At 57.7% G+C, this 14,133-nt stretch overlaps 1 protein-coding gene across 7 annotated transcripts in view; it reads right to left on the reverse strand.

Annotated features, from left to right (window-relative positions):
* ADCY7 (adenylate cyclase 7) overlaps positions 1–14,133 on the reverse strand; it is a 54,339-nt gene that overhangs the window by 26,100 nt on the left and 14,106 nt on the right. The window contains exon 1 of one of the 7 annotated variants that reach the window (XM_027618192.2): positions 10,680–10,728. The exons of the other annotated variants lie outside the window; for them this stretch is intronic. The gene's annotated coding sequence lies outside the window, so the exon portion shown is untranslated. Of the gene's footprint in view, positions 1–10,679; positions 10,729–14,133 lie in introns of those variants that run through there. 7 annotated transcript variants of the gene reach the window in all.

Below are 14,133 nucleotides of genomic sequence, written 5' to 3' on the forward strand. Positions count from 1 at the left end.
GATCGAGCCCCGCATTGGGCTCCCTGCTCGGCGGAGAGCCTGCTTCTCCCTCCCCCTCTGCCTGCCACTCTGCCTGCTTGTGCTGTCTCTCTATCTGTCGAATAAATAGATAAAATCTTAAAAAAAAAAAAAAGTTCAGTGAAGCCACCTCTGTGTAAAGTCAGGTGACCGTACGCATGGGCTCTGTTTGCAGGCTTTCTCCTGTTCTGACGGTCCTTGCGCAAAGGTCACGCTCTCTAGTGACTGGGGCTCTCCGGTGAGTTTTGTACCTCAGACCCCCATGCCCAGGACACCCAGAGTATCACCCTTGCATTTGTGTTATGTTAAGCTTCCTCGTAAGACTGCATTTTGGAAATGCGTTTTTTAAAATTTCCACTGACAAGAACGTAGGAAGTTTGCAAGCTCCACCTCGTAGAAATGGAACCCGAACCTCAGAGACGGAAGCAGAGTGGACCGCATGTGACAAGCTGGGCACGGGTGCCAGGCTTGCAGTGCTCAGCCCACATGCGCTTCCCCTTTCCCCAGCACCGTTCGTCCATCGGCTCATTCATTTATTCCAAAAGGCCTGTCATTGTGCCTGTGCGCCAGGCCAGCTCTGTCTCCCCACGGAGCTCCCGTCCCCCCAAAGAGAAAGTTACCGGAAAATGTACAATCCCTATGTGCAGCGATTGAGGCCTGGGGGTGGGAGTCCAGGCCCGCCTCAGAGCCTGGAACGGGGACAGGGCAGGTGGCAGAGGGCAGGGAGGCCGTAAGAGGTGGGAAGGCCCAGGGCAGTCACGACGGGCCTGAACGGCACCGGCAGAAGCTGTGAGGGAAGGCAGCCCGGAGCACCCAGCGGCAGAAGAGCAGGGCACCCAGAGTCCGAGTGAGGCCCCCCAGTGAGCGCCCACCTTAGATCCACAAGCCACCTCGGGCACGGATCCCTCCGGGAGCATCTATTCCACAAATTCCAGGAACGAATTGGAAAAACCCCATATTGGGGGCTTGGCGGGGAGGCCGTTTGCCGGAGGTCCTGGACGCCTCCGCGGCTCTGGGCCCGGCAGGTGTCCGCAAGCCTTGGCACCCGTGGAAGGCAGGCAGCTCTGCGGGGGCTGGGCCCAGGGCTACCCAAGTGCCCGAAGCCTGGACAACCTGCAGAGCTGGTTTCGACGGGAAACACCAACTTATCCAATGCCGGCAGCCGATTCCAAAACATGAGTTGTGCGGCCACTCATTCGCAACCTCTAACTTTGAACTAACCAGTCTTGATTCCACAAGAGGCATGTTTCGACTACTAACCACATACGCCTAGCCCTGGGTTGTAGGGTTTACAAAACAAGAGCGGCTCCCTGCCCTGAGAAGCCCCCAGCGCAGGGGCGCCCCCAAAACCAGCTCTTTACCATCAACGCCGTCACGCCACGCGCCCCCACACACATATCTGCTCTCATCTTCAGAACAGCCGTTTTACAGATGCAGAGCCGAGCCCAGAGAGGCCGCGTGGCTCGCCTAAGAGCACACAGCCGGAGCTGCTTGGGGGAAGCGCTGGGCTCCACACCCGGGTCTGCCAGCTCCCAAGCCCGGGCTCCTGGCCGGCCCCGCGGTCTCGCCGAACCGAGAGAGGCTTCCCGAGTGAGCTCCCGCTAGCAGGGGCAGCTCCCAGGGACGGAACCACTTGCCACAAGTACACACAGCACGCCCTGGCCCTCTGGCCTGCTGCCAAAGTCCAGTGCGACGGGACCCGACTGCCAGGCCCAGAAACCCCAAACACCGAGGGCCCGGGACAATAACAACTACCCGCCTAGGGGCTCTCTCCACCCCCGCCCAGGCAAAGCCCGCAGACCAGAGCCGGGGGCGGCCAGGACACCCCAGAACTGACCTGCCCCTCCAGGCGCACGCAGCCAGGCTGAGGCAGGCGTGGAGAGAGAAGGAGCAGTTGGAAGGTTCCCGGGGGCCCGTGGGACCCAGGCCTGGTAAACACTGCTCTCGGGGATCTAATTAGGCCACTTCCTGGGCAACGGCAGGTGGGAGAGAACGTGGCCAATAGACAGCCCTGGGCACAGGGACCTCGGCCCATGCAGGGACGTGGTCCCGCTCCTGGGACAGCAGGGCGGGGCAGGGCTGGGAGGAAAGGTGCGTTTGTCGCTCCTGGAGAGATGGTCGGCGAGCCCCCCGCGGCATCTCCACAGGCCCACGCCTCCCTCGCAGCAATCCGCCCAACACCAGACACGGAGCCCCCCTGTCAGGGGAGGCTTCGAGGCCCCTCTGCCCAATCACCGGTTCCTCGACTGGCCGCTGACACCGCTGGAGACTGGGAGGGCTGGGATTCAGGGCAGGTGGCAGAGGGCGGGGAGGCCATAGGTGAAGGCCCCGGATGAAGGAACTCCTTCGCCACATGTCCAACAAATGACCCCGCAGCCTCGGCTTGCCCACCTCGGTGACGGGGAGCTCATCAGCTCTCAGGGCGGTCTTCTCCGTGAGTGGGCCCTCCTCCTGGCTGTAAGTCCCACCTCAGGTCAAGCGAAGCCCTACCTCCCTGTCTCTCCCTCACCCCCACCCCACTGGTTCTGTCTGAAGTCCCAAGACAGCGACGGCAGAGACATGCACTTGGGACAGTCGAGGCCCCTTCACCTGGAGGAAGTGGAGCCCAGGGGTCACTCACTGGTGGCATTCACACCTCACGATCACTCTGGTGGGGGAGCGGGGCAAGCAGCCCCATTTTACAGTGGAGGGGAACCCCCAAGGGTCCAGGTGGGAGGGGGATGTTACTTCTACTTCTGCTGGGACTTTCTCTCCCACGGTCGGTCCCCTGGGGCAGGGGCTGCGTGACCCAGGCTGGCTCATCACCACTGTCCCTCTCAAGGCCCAGTGACTGGTTTAGGGACGGTCGTGTGACCAAAATCCTCTCAGTGAGAACCCTCTTTGGGACTTCTGCTGACCCACAGCAAAGAGACACTGTCTTCTGCTGCTGACCTACAGCAGCACGCAGCCGCTCAAAGCCACCATAAGAGACAGCCCACGGAGAATGAGCCAACACGGGAAACTGGAGAGACACAGGCTTGAAAATACCCCCCCGCCCCGAACGCCTGGATCCAGCTCTGCCTGAAGTTCAAGCAACCTCCAGATAACGTAATGGCACCGAACAATCATGCCTCTTCTGGCTGAAGCCAGTGTGAGTTTTGTCACTCGCAACCAACAGTGCCAAGGTCCATGTCACCCCAGTTTACCGTATCCAGGAAGGTCAGGGGACAGAGTCCAGGGTCGGGGTCCAGGGGCAGGAGACAGAGTCCCACTTAGCTCAGAGGTGAGAGTAGGTCCCTGCAGACAAGGCTGGTCCTGGCTAAGGCCTCCTGGAAGGGGGCTGGGCCAAAGAGGGGAACCCCCCTCTCTCATACTTCTGTCATCTCGTCCCAAACTCCACAGCCCGGGGCCAGCCACCCTGCACAGGACCTGGGGCAGCAGAAGGCGGGGGCAAGGGGACTCCCCACATCTTCTCCAGTGGCCTCCAGAGATTCCCCCCTACAGGAGGAATGAGGGAGCCCAGCGGCATGCTCAGGTAGAAACGGAGGCCAAGGGGATCCCTCCTGGTGGGTTCTGTACTCCTGCAACCCATGTCCCAGGCCAGCACGGGGCAGACGATGCCATGAACAGAATCTAGTGAGTGCTTACCGCGTGCCCAAGGGGCTCTAACTCTGCACATCGGCCCTGCAGGGGAGTAAGACTGCGGTTTGCCTTTTATGGATGTGGGGACACAGAGAGGTTCAGTCATTTTCCTGAGGTCACACAGCTAGCAAAAGAGAGCCAGGATGTGAACACAGGTCACCCCCTCGCATCCTGCTCAACGCCCTCATGGTGCTAACATCTGCAGAGTCCATAACATCTCCAAATGCCAACCCCTCTCTGCCCTCCCCTCTCAAGGCCTAGGATAGAGGGTGAGAAGCAAAGAGGACTCCTTCAAGGTACCTCCCTCTGCCTCCCAGAAGCAAGGTCAGACAGCCATGTCAGGAAGCCTGCTCTGAGCCAGCAAGATCCAGAAGCACCACCTCCTCCAGGCAGCCCTCTGAGCTCTACACACATACTCTCTCTCTCTCTCTCTCTTTCTCTCCTCCCTTCCCTGCAACTCAGGACTGTGGTCTCCTTGCCAAACACTGACTGGCGGGGTCTGGGTTCCTCAGCCAGAGAGCTGCTGGAAATAGGGAGCTGGGACCTCAAATTATGAGGGCAGGACCAGGCCCTTAGGGGTGCTCAGGAAACCCTTCCCCAGCAGAAGTGGCTGATCCAGCAGCACCCCAGCACTACCACCCCCCGTGGGGAGTTTTAGACCACCCCCAGCTTTCCCAGACACAGAGAAGACACCCACTTCCTCACCCAAGCAGCACTGGCAGGAATCCCAGCCTGGCTTCCTCTGGCCCAGCCTGGCAGGCCCCAGAGCTGCACGGGGCCTGGTGGTGGCCTCAAAAAGAGGAAGTGGGGCTTTGGGGCGTGTGGAAGGGGCAGGCAGGCCTGAGGAGAGGCCCCCTCCCGAGCCCGCCTGGGGACCATGCCCCTGCAGCCCAGCACCCACCAGTCTCGGCCTCCTGGGCTGGCCCCGCACCCGGCTCCCTCCACGGGCTGGGTGGCAAGCAAGACCTTTGTTGGCTGAGGGGGTCTCGTGTTAAGGCGTCTCCTTGAGGAGACCCACAGTTTTGCGAGGGAGAGCCCGAGGCTGCTCTGCTCAGCCCAGTCCTGGCCCAAAGAAACCTTGTGGGACCCAGGGCTTTCAGTCTTACTGCCCTTCACACCAGCCTCTTGGGTCCCCAGAGCCCAGCGGCCTCGGGCCTCTCCACACCTCTGTTCGTGCAGGGCCCGACCTCCGTCCCCACGCTGGTCTCTCCCCAGCTGGGGAGGCCTGCCCACACCCTGGTCCATGGTCCCTTGTGTCACACATCCCAGCACCTGCCGCACCAAACAGCTGGGGAAGGATCTGTGTCTGTGTCCTGCAGCTGAGCCCTGGCAATTGCTTGTGGAACAGACGGAAGGATAGACGGATGGACGGATGGACACACAGATGAGCCAACCAGCTGGAATCCCGAACCGGGCAGAAGAGGCAGGGGAAAGCAAGCAGGGAGGCTCCGGAAGAAGGAGGGAGAGACCACTAGGGGCAGAAGGAGGTGCTAACGTGAGGGAAGGGTCTCCCTCCGAAGAACAGGATGCACCTGGGGCAGCGCACCGCCTCCCCCGGGGAGCCTGCCAGGCGGGAGGAGGTGCGGGTAAAAAAACCCCGGCTCTGCTCCCGGCACTCACACTCTGGGCCTCAGTCCACCTCATCAGCAAACAGGGGTTGCTGCTACCCAAGTCCCAGGACGAGTGAGGTGCAGGTCATGCTGGCCAACAGGCCGTTTGCAGGACAAAATGGCAGATGAGCCCAGAAAGGAGGCGCGGTTTCCAGAGCTCAGGAAGCCCAACCATGGGGCCCAAACGGGAGAGACAGAAGCATGAAGCAGGCAGGACACCCCCCACCACCCCGCCCAAGAATCCTCTACTTCATCTCGCCACCTCCTGGTGACAGCCCACAAAGGCCACTAGGCAGGGGCAAAGGTCAAAGTTCCCTAATGACGTGAGCTCCCCAGGCAGCCCCACTTCCCGCCATGCTCTCCCAGGACCCCAGGCTGACTCTACACCGGACCAGAGGCTCCCCAACAGTCTTGGGGTCCAGCACCTATGTCCCAATCCCGACCTGCCACCAACCTGCTTGATAACCCTGGGCAAGTCCTTTGCCCCATCTGGGCCTCGGGTTTTCCCTCTTGCAAAGAAATGATTCTGTCAGAGATGCTGGGCTGGGCGTGGAGTGTGAACCATAAAATGAAAAGGACAACAAGCTGAAGGGGGCAGCCCGGGGTGTTGTCACCCGGCCCCAGAGGGCTGGCTCTAAGGGTGGGGTAGGGATTATTCTTTGTACCTGACATCTTCCCTTCCACTTCTCCTCTGGATTCAGCCTTAGCCTAGCCCATCTCTCTTTTAAAATGCAAATATCTCGTTTACCCCTTACCTCCAAGGCTCAGCTGCCAGGGATAATAAACCCACTTCTCTATCTCCTGTGCCAATTCTAATGATGGTTAGTGATTGCCTGGGGAAAATTTGTCCATTCATTCATTCATTCATGCATGCATGCATGCATTCATCTTGAGAGAGATCCATGCCTTCATTCCTTTAACGGCTGTGCGCTAGCACCTTCTATGTGCCAGGCACCAGGCCAGATGCCAAGAAGAAACTATGCTCCAGGCACAAGTTCCCAGAAGTCAGAGGCCTCCATGCCCCCCCACCTCTGCTGGGTGTCTGCACACAGTAGGTGTCCAGGCAACGGTGCTTATTAACTAGCTAATTAACTGGCTCTTGTCTGAAATTCCACCATTAGTGATTCATTCCTTTAAGCATTCCCCTCACTACATTCCCCCTTTAAAATGAAAACACTTTCATGCCCACATTCAACACATTTCTGATCTCTCTCCCCTTGGTAAGGAAGGACAGAAAGGGGTAGTCTAGCTAGCCTTCAGGGACCTCACCTGGTGCTAGTCCCACCCAGGATGGCAGGACACTGGCCTTCCCACTGATTCCATGCTTTGCCCAGGGCCCCAGCCAGACAGTAGATCCAATGGTGAGGAGGCACGCATGGGGTTGGGAGGTGGGCGAAGAGATCTATTTCACACACTCACAGGCAGATATAACCCAGAGTAATCACTGACCTGGAGGAGCAAGAAGGATGTAACTACTCTGCTAGCAATCTGTTTAAAGAAGCAGCAAAACCCAGAGGAGAGAGAGCAAGCGGGATTCATCATTTACACCAAGATGAGTGAGCAAGAAACCACGAAAGCATTCTTCTATCATGCTGCAGCGGCTAAGTCTTAGCTAACCTAACACAAAACCTAAAAGCCACAATGAAAAGACTGATCAACTCAATTACATCTTAAAGAATCTACTGCATCGGGGCGCCTGGGTGGCTCAGATGGTTAAGCGTCTGCCTTCAGCTCAGGTCATGATACCAGGGTCCTGGGATCGAGTCCCGCATCAGGCTCCCTGCTCCTTGGGAGCCTGCTTCTCCCTCAGCCTCTCTCTCTCTATCTGTCTCTCATGAATAAATAAATAAAATCTTTAAAAAAAAAAGAATCTACTGTATCGTAAAAGCTATTAAGAGCAAAATCAAAAGATAAAAAATAAGAAATGAGGGAAATTGGGGCGCCTGGGTGGCTCAGTCGTTAAGCAGCTGCCTTCGGCTCAGGTCACGATCCCAGGGTCCTGGGATCGAGCCCTGCATTGGGCTCCCTGCTCGGCGGGAAGCCTGCTTCTCCCTCTCCCACTCCCCCTGCTTGTGTTCCCTCTCTCGCTGTGTCTCCCTCTCTGTCAAATAAATAAAATCTTAGAAAAAAAAAAGAAAGAAATGAGGGAAATATTTGCAACTCTTATCATATGGAGCTAATCTCCCCCATATGTAAAAAGCTCCCACAGATCAAAAAGAAAAAGACCAATAACCCAATAGAAAAATGGGAGAAGTTATGGACAGAAAGTGCACATAAAGGCAACACAAATGGCTATTAAACATTTAGAAGAAAGCTGACCTCACCTATAATAAGAGAAATGCAAATTAAAACTACTACGGAAAATCATTTTTACCTCTACGATTGGCAAAGATCAAAGTATTTATAGAGCATTTACAGGCGTTGGCAAAACAGGCATTCACACTTAGCCTTGGCAGGAGTATGATTCAGCATAACCTCTGGGGAGGGCAATTTAGTCAGATGTAACAGAATCACTCATGCACAACCCTCTGATGTAGCAAATCTCCTTCAAGTAATTTCTCTTACAAACACTTTCACATACGTAAAATGACACATGTACAAGATTATTCATTGCAGCATTACTTACAACAGCAAAAGAAGACAATGTATCTACGCATTAGGAGCTGGTGAAATAAATCACAATAGATCCTTACTATGGAATACTATGCAGGTGTCAAAAAGGGTGCGGCAGGTTGAACTCTGCTGTCCCAGGGTATTCTGTGAAAAATCCACATGGCAACAGCAATGCCTGGAATAGGTAATGCCTGAACCAGGACAAGGGCTAACTAAAACGGCTTTGACCGAGTGAATGAATCTTCAGTTTGTTTCTGTTGCCATAATGTAGCTGGTACAATTAAAAAGTTCTTAATTGGGGCTCAGTTGGTTGAGTGTCCCACTGTTGATTTCAGCTCAGGTCATGATCTCAGCATTGTGGGATCGAGCTCCACATCGGGCTCTACACTCAGGGTCGTGGGATCAAACCCTGTGTTGGGCTCTGAGCTGAGCTTAGAGCTTCTCTCTCCCTCTCCCTCTGCCCCTCCCCGCTACATATGCATGCTCTATCTTTAATATGAATAAATAGGGGCGGCGCCTGGTTGGCTCAGTTGTTAAGCGTCTGCCTTCGGCTCAGGTCATGGTCCCAGGGTCCTGGGATTGAGCCCCGCAACGGGCTCCCTGCTCAGCGGGAAGCCTGCTTCTTCCTCTTCCACTCCCCCTGCTTGTGTTCCCTCTCTCACTGTTTCTCTCTCTCTGTCTGTCAAATAAATAAATAAAATCTTTTAAAAAAATTTTTTAATAAAATGAATAAATCTTTTTTAAAATAAATAAATAAACTAAAAACTTGGGGTTTTTAGTTTATTTAGTTTATTTAGTTGTCACTCTTGATCTTGGAGTCATGAGTTTGAGCCCCATGTTGGGGGTAGAGGTTACTAAAAGACATAAACTTTTAAAAAAATGAACTAAAAAATAAAGACTCTACTGGAAAAATTCAAGGGCAACAGAAGGTAATTGATAGTCAAGGTGACATATAACATATAACATGGAAAGACGTGTTCCTGGCATGTTTAGTGGTGTGGGTATGTGTGTGTGAACATACATATGTGTATGTAAATACATAAAAAATAGAACCTGTTTTTAAAAACAAACACACCACACACACACACACACACACACCATACATCTCAGGCCCATCCCGTCTCAGCTGCACAACCCTGAGAAAGTTACTTACCCTCTCTGTGCCTCAGTTCCCTCATTTGAAAAAAGAGAGAATAACGTCCTGACCTCACAGGGCTTTGAGAGGATTCTAGGGGGTAACACAGGTGGGGTGCCGGGGCTGCGCCTGGCACAGTGCATCCAAGTCGAGGTGACAAGTAGCAAGCTGACAGAAAGGGCCGAGCGGTCTGGGAGGGAGTAGGCAGGGAACCTGCCCCTTCCCTGCCACCCCGACCCTGCAGTGAGCCTGACCCCCCACTCTGCCCTGGCAGTGGCCTGGCCTAAAAGTAGTCACACCTAACAACTGCTATCGGGGGCTCTGAGCAGCACCAGGGGCTGACACCCCCATGGGATGCCCAGCTGGGCCTCAAAGGAGAGGCCGTCTGCCCATCCTGGGCTCAGGGGGAGGTGGGGAGATGCTGGGCGCAGAGGGAACTGCCATCTGGCATCCCAGACAGTAACAGGACCTCACTCCAAGCCTTGCAGGCCTGTTCTGAGAAGAGAAAGCATAACGCCTGCCCTCAGGACAGGTTCTGCAAGCTCTGAACCCAACCGGAGGAAAGGGGTGAGGGCGGGTGGGCCCACTCTCCCACCTCCACCTAACCCTGAGTTGGGCTGGATGGACACACAGTGGAGGACAAGCCAGGGCACCTGTTTACAGGCCAGGGGAGCAGCCCTAAGCTCAGCCTCCAGGGTAGGGATGAGGTGAGGATGGGAGGGAAGGCCTGGATTACAACACAGCCCCTGCCCTCAGGCAGTTTTCAGTGGGGCGGGGGGGGGGGGGGGGGGGGGGGGGGGGCAAAAGCCAAAGAGATCTGCCTTGGAAATGAGAACGCAGAAAGCGCTCTAAATACCAACCAGGAAAAGACCCTCCTGTTGCACTTCCTGCCTGTCTTGAGCAATGCACGGAAGTAGCCCACCCGCCTCAACTTCCCCACCTGCCAGAGACAAAGCAATGCAGGGGACACAGGCCTGGGCTGAATGTCAGGAGACCCAAGCTATAGTCTGAGCTCAGCCTCTCGCCCGCTCTGGTCCCTTCGAGCTCAGAAGAGCAAAGGAGCCGGCCACGGAGAGGTCAGTGGGAAAACATGATGGGAAGACACCTCCGCCCAGATCTCAGCAGGCCATGCTGGGGGCCATGGCCGCCCCCGACCACCCATGAAGCCCAGCACGACATCACTGTCTGGTCTTGGCCCCCCAAAGTCACCGCCTAGTCCTACAGACCACCCCCCGACAGACCAGCCACTGGAGTGCCGAGCCCGGATCCAAGGTGCTGAGAGCCCACTTCCTCAAGGCTTCCTGAAAGCCTGAGTGAGGCCAGGAGGGCACGGGATGGGCAGGGGGACTGCCTGGTGAAGCCCAGCCCAGAGCCCAGAGCGCCCTTCTGCCAGGGAGACAGTTCTAGCTGACCCCCCCACCCCAAACCACAGCCCGGCCTCTGGAGCTGCACCCATACAGGGGCTCAGGAGGCCCTCCCTACAGCTAAGCCCCCTACTCCCGGTCACTTCCTCCTTCCTTCCACAAACTCCTGCCTTCCACAGCCAGGCTCCAGCGGGGCACAGGAACCCACAGTGACAGGACCCCAAGCACCCCCAAACACAAGCCTCCCCGTGGGGTAGCCTGCCGGGGCTTCTCGCACCTGGCTGGGACCCTAAGAACACCAAGCCCAGCCCTGCTCACCCCCTGGCCAAAAGAACTCCTCCACGGCTTCCAGAGGCTTCTTTGTGACTGCATGATTGGACTTATTTCGGTTCCCCAAACGAGCCCCACCCTTTTGACTCCAGGCTCTGGGGCCTAAAAGCACTGCCTACCTCCCCAGCCCCGAAACCCCCTCTGCCTAGCGAACTCCTGCCCAACCCTTCAGAGCCAGCCTCAGCAGCCACCTTCCCCCAGGAGGCCTGCCCAGTCCCCTCCTAATCAGAATTTGGTGCCTGCCTCTACCTCCCCAGTGCCTACATGGCCCATCAAGACGCAGGGCACCCAGCCTGTCACTGCTGGGCTACGTGACACCACCATCCCAACCACAAGGCTGACGTCTGGCTACACACTGCCCAGCTTCCAAAAGCCAACCGTTGGCTGCCGCAGAGGGGACACTTAAAACCCCATAGCTCCACGGACTGAGACAAATACAGCGGGCACCGAACGGGCATTCGGGGGCTGGGCACAACCCTGGTGTCCCTGCTCCCGTCTGCGTGAGCTCGGCAGGTCACCTGCCTCTCAGCCTTGGTTTCTCACCTGAGCAATGGGGAAGAAAATGTCCCTGCCCTCTGGCCTAGTCCAGCAGTCAAGTGACCTCATGGCTTATAAAACCTCCTTGTAAATCCAGAAGCTTCACACATTTCTGGGGGCCAACCGTGCTGTTTGTTTCAACCACAGGAGAGCAGGCTCCCCCTTGGGGCCCATGCTCTCCACCCTACCTGTGCTCACACCCCGCACCGGGTGACATGCTGAGGCCACAGTTAGCAAGGTCCCCCAGAGAGGTCCCCTGGGGAGCTCATGTTGGTGGGGGAGAGGAGACACATGTGAAAAGTGAGCCCCATGAGGAAGAGAAATGCCAAGGTGGGCAAGGGAGCAGCCTCAGGCTGAGAGTCCGGAAGGCGGGAAAGCCTCAGGGACCAAACGTCGGAGGAGCTGTGTGACCATGGGCACATTAATTAGCCCCTCTGGGCCTGTTTCCTCACTCAAAGAATGGGCTGGTAATGGTCCCAGCGGCTTCACACAGAGGCCAAGACGCCGGGAGTGCCATCACGAGGGGTCACCCCAGCTGGCTCCAGACACAAGCGGTGGGCAGCCGGAGAAACCTTGATATCAACGGGCACTGGGGGACACCCTTTAACTCTGGCTTGGCTTCCCGACAGCCCCCCAAAGGCGGCCCCTCCCTTGCTCCTGGCCCAGAAAGCTGGGGGTACAGAAGTACTGGTCGCTGGCCCAGGCACCGCCTGACACTAAGGCTCTCCGTGCCCGGGGGCCTGGGCAGTGGCTCCAGGGAGTCTGGCTGTCTCAAAAGGGGACGCTTCCCCATTAGCCTGGGTCCCCCATTAAAGCAGCACCTCCAGCTGACTTCAAAGGGCTCCTCCTCCCCCGGCCAGATGGGGGGCCAAGGGAGACAGGTGTGGGAGGCCGGGAAGCTGTGCAGGAGTGGAGTCAGCCTGGCTATTGCAGAAGTGGGGAGACTGAGGCTCGGAGGCGGCGGCACGTGGCTCCTCATCCACATCCCCACCACTTAGTGAGACCAGGGGAGACTGTGCCTCTCACACAGCTCTAAGCAGGAAAACGCGCACTGTCCCAAAGCTGTGGAGCCCTGTGGGGCTCAGTTTCCCCATCTGTGCAGAGAGGGGCTGTGTCCCGAGCTCCCGGGCCTCGCCCTGCTCAGCCAGCCAATGACACCAGGAACCATCGACCCAAGTCAGCTGCACCGGAGGTAGTGACACTGAGCTACTTCCCAGGGGCACCAAAGGCCCCTGGAGGGGATGACAAGGGCCTGGATCCTGGAAGACGAAGAGGTCCCCACCAGGGTATTATGGGTCCTGGGGGGGGGGGGGGTTGGCGGGGTGGCACCGCCTACTACGCGCACAGCCTCGCGTTCCCTGAAAGCCAAGCCTGCTGTGCTGCGGACCCCCCGCGGGCACGAGCTCCTCCCTGGGTCATGAGCTCTCCCGCCCCCATCACCTCCATCCTGGAGCAGGAGGAAGCGGGAGGAGGTAAGCCTTGGGGGCCACGTCCATGTCTGCCAATCAGGGTACCCGCAGCAAAGAGCTCAATCTGTTTCTTTTCCCTCGGGACACTCACAGGTCATTCCCTCCAGTGGCCAATGTGGGGAGGGGTGCAGACAGGGGCATGGCAGGGAGGTTGGAGAAAGGAGGGTGCCCCCGGTGTCCCCTGGCACCAGCACTGAGAAGGGGATCACCACAGAGCCTGGGGAAGGAGGGAGGCTGCCAAGGGACGGACTCTGGAGCAGACCACTCGAGCCCCCTTTTCTCCCGAGCTTGAGGACCCCTGGAGGAGGAGCCCTCAAATGGGTGACCCGAGCCAGGATGGGGTGTGAGCTAGGGAAGCAATAAGCAGAGGGGCTGCTTGAGCAAAGGGCAGGAGCGAGGCAGGCAGGGTGCTGACAGAGTCAGGGGGCTGGCCGAGTGCACAGGAAGCCCTGAGAGGTAGGACTGCACTGGGCAGGGGGCGGGGGGCGGCCAGAGGCCCCCAGAAGCCAGAAGAAGGGGTTCAAACGTGACACTAGACAGGAGAACTGGTCCAGCTTGTGTGCCAGAGGAGCCCAGGCAGTCTGCCGGCCCCTTCTCCAGGGCCCCAGTCAGCCATCCCACCCCATGTGGACAGCAGGGCTTGGCTCGGGGTTCCTCCTTCCCGCCCAGCACTTGGCTGGTGCTCAGATGCTGCCTGAGAAATAGACCTACTGATGGGATCAGCAGGTGTCAGGAGAAGGGACGATCCAGTGTCGTGGGAGAAATGTCACAGAAGAGGATCCGAGCCCACCTCTGACCCAAGACTCGTCCCCACCCCAGCACCTAGAGGGCTCACAGGGGAAAATCGGGAAAAGAAGGTGCTCCGGCCCAGGTCAGCACCCAGGATCGGGCAACACCCCAGGCCTGACATGGCTGTCTGTGAGATCGGGGGACAGCGGCAGGTCGAGCCAGATGCCCATGGCCGTCAGGTGGGCGCCCCGCCATCCTCCCTGGGGGCTGGGGGTGGGAGGAGCCCTAGTGAGTGGGTGGAGACTCTGGAAGCTGGGGTGGGGGCAGAGCTGGAGGGCCACCTGGCAGGGGAGCAGGGCTCCAGCCACCGCCAAGGAGACTCAAGACCTGGGTACGCTGGTCTCAGACACCTGGGAAGAGTTTTCCAGGCATACCTGGCTTTCCTGGCCACCTGCCTGGGCACGGCCACTTCACAGATATGAGCTAGCAGTCAGCCCTCCCCGAGCCCTGCCCATGCTGACCTCCCTGGTTCCCTCCCCCTCCATGTTCACCCTCCCACCCAAAGCAGGACAGGCAGCGATAACTCCTCCCCTCCAGTCGTGGCTCTGCGGCACCAGATGCAACATGTCACCCTGTTTAGGCCTTAACCATGAGCAACCCATTTTACAGATGCCAGAGACTGGCTCAAATAACCTAGCTCACCTCTC

This window comes from Zalophus californianus, chromosome 17, assembly GCF_009762305.2.
Source record: "Zalophus californianus isolate mZalCal1 chromosome 17, mZalCal1.pri.v2, whole genome shotgun sequence".
NCBI classification, from domain to species: domain Eukaryota; kingdom Metazoa; phylum Chordata; class Mammalia; order Carnivora; family Otariidae; genus Zalophus; species Zalophus californianus.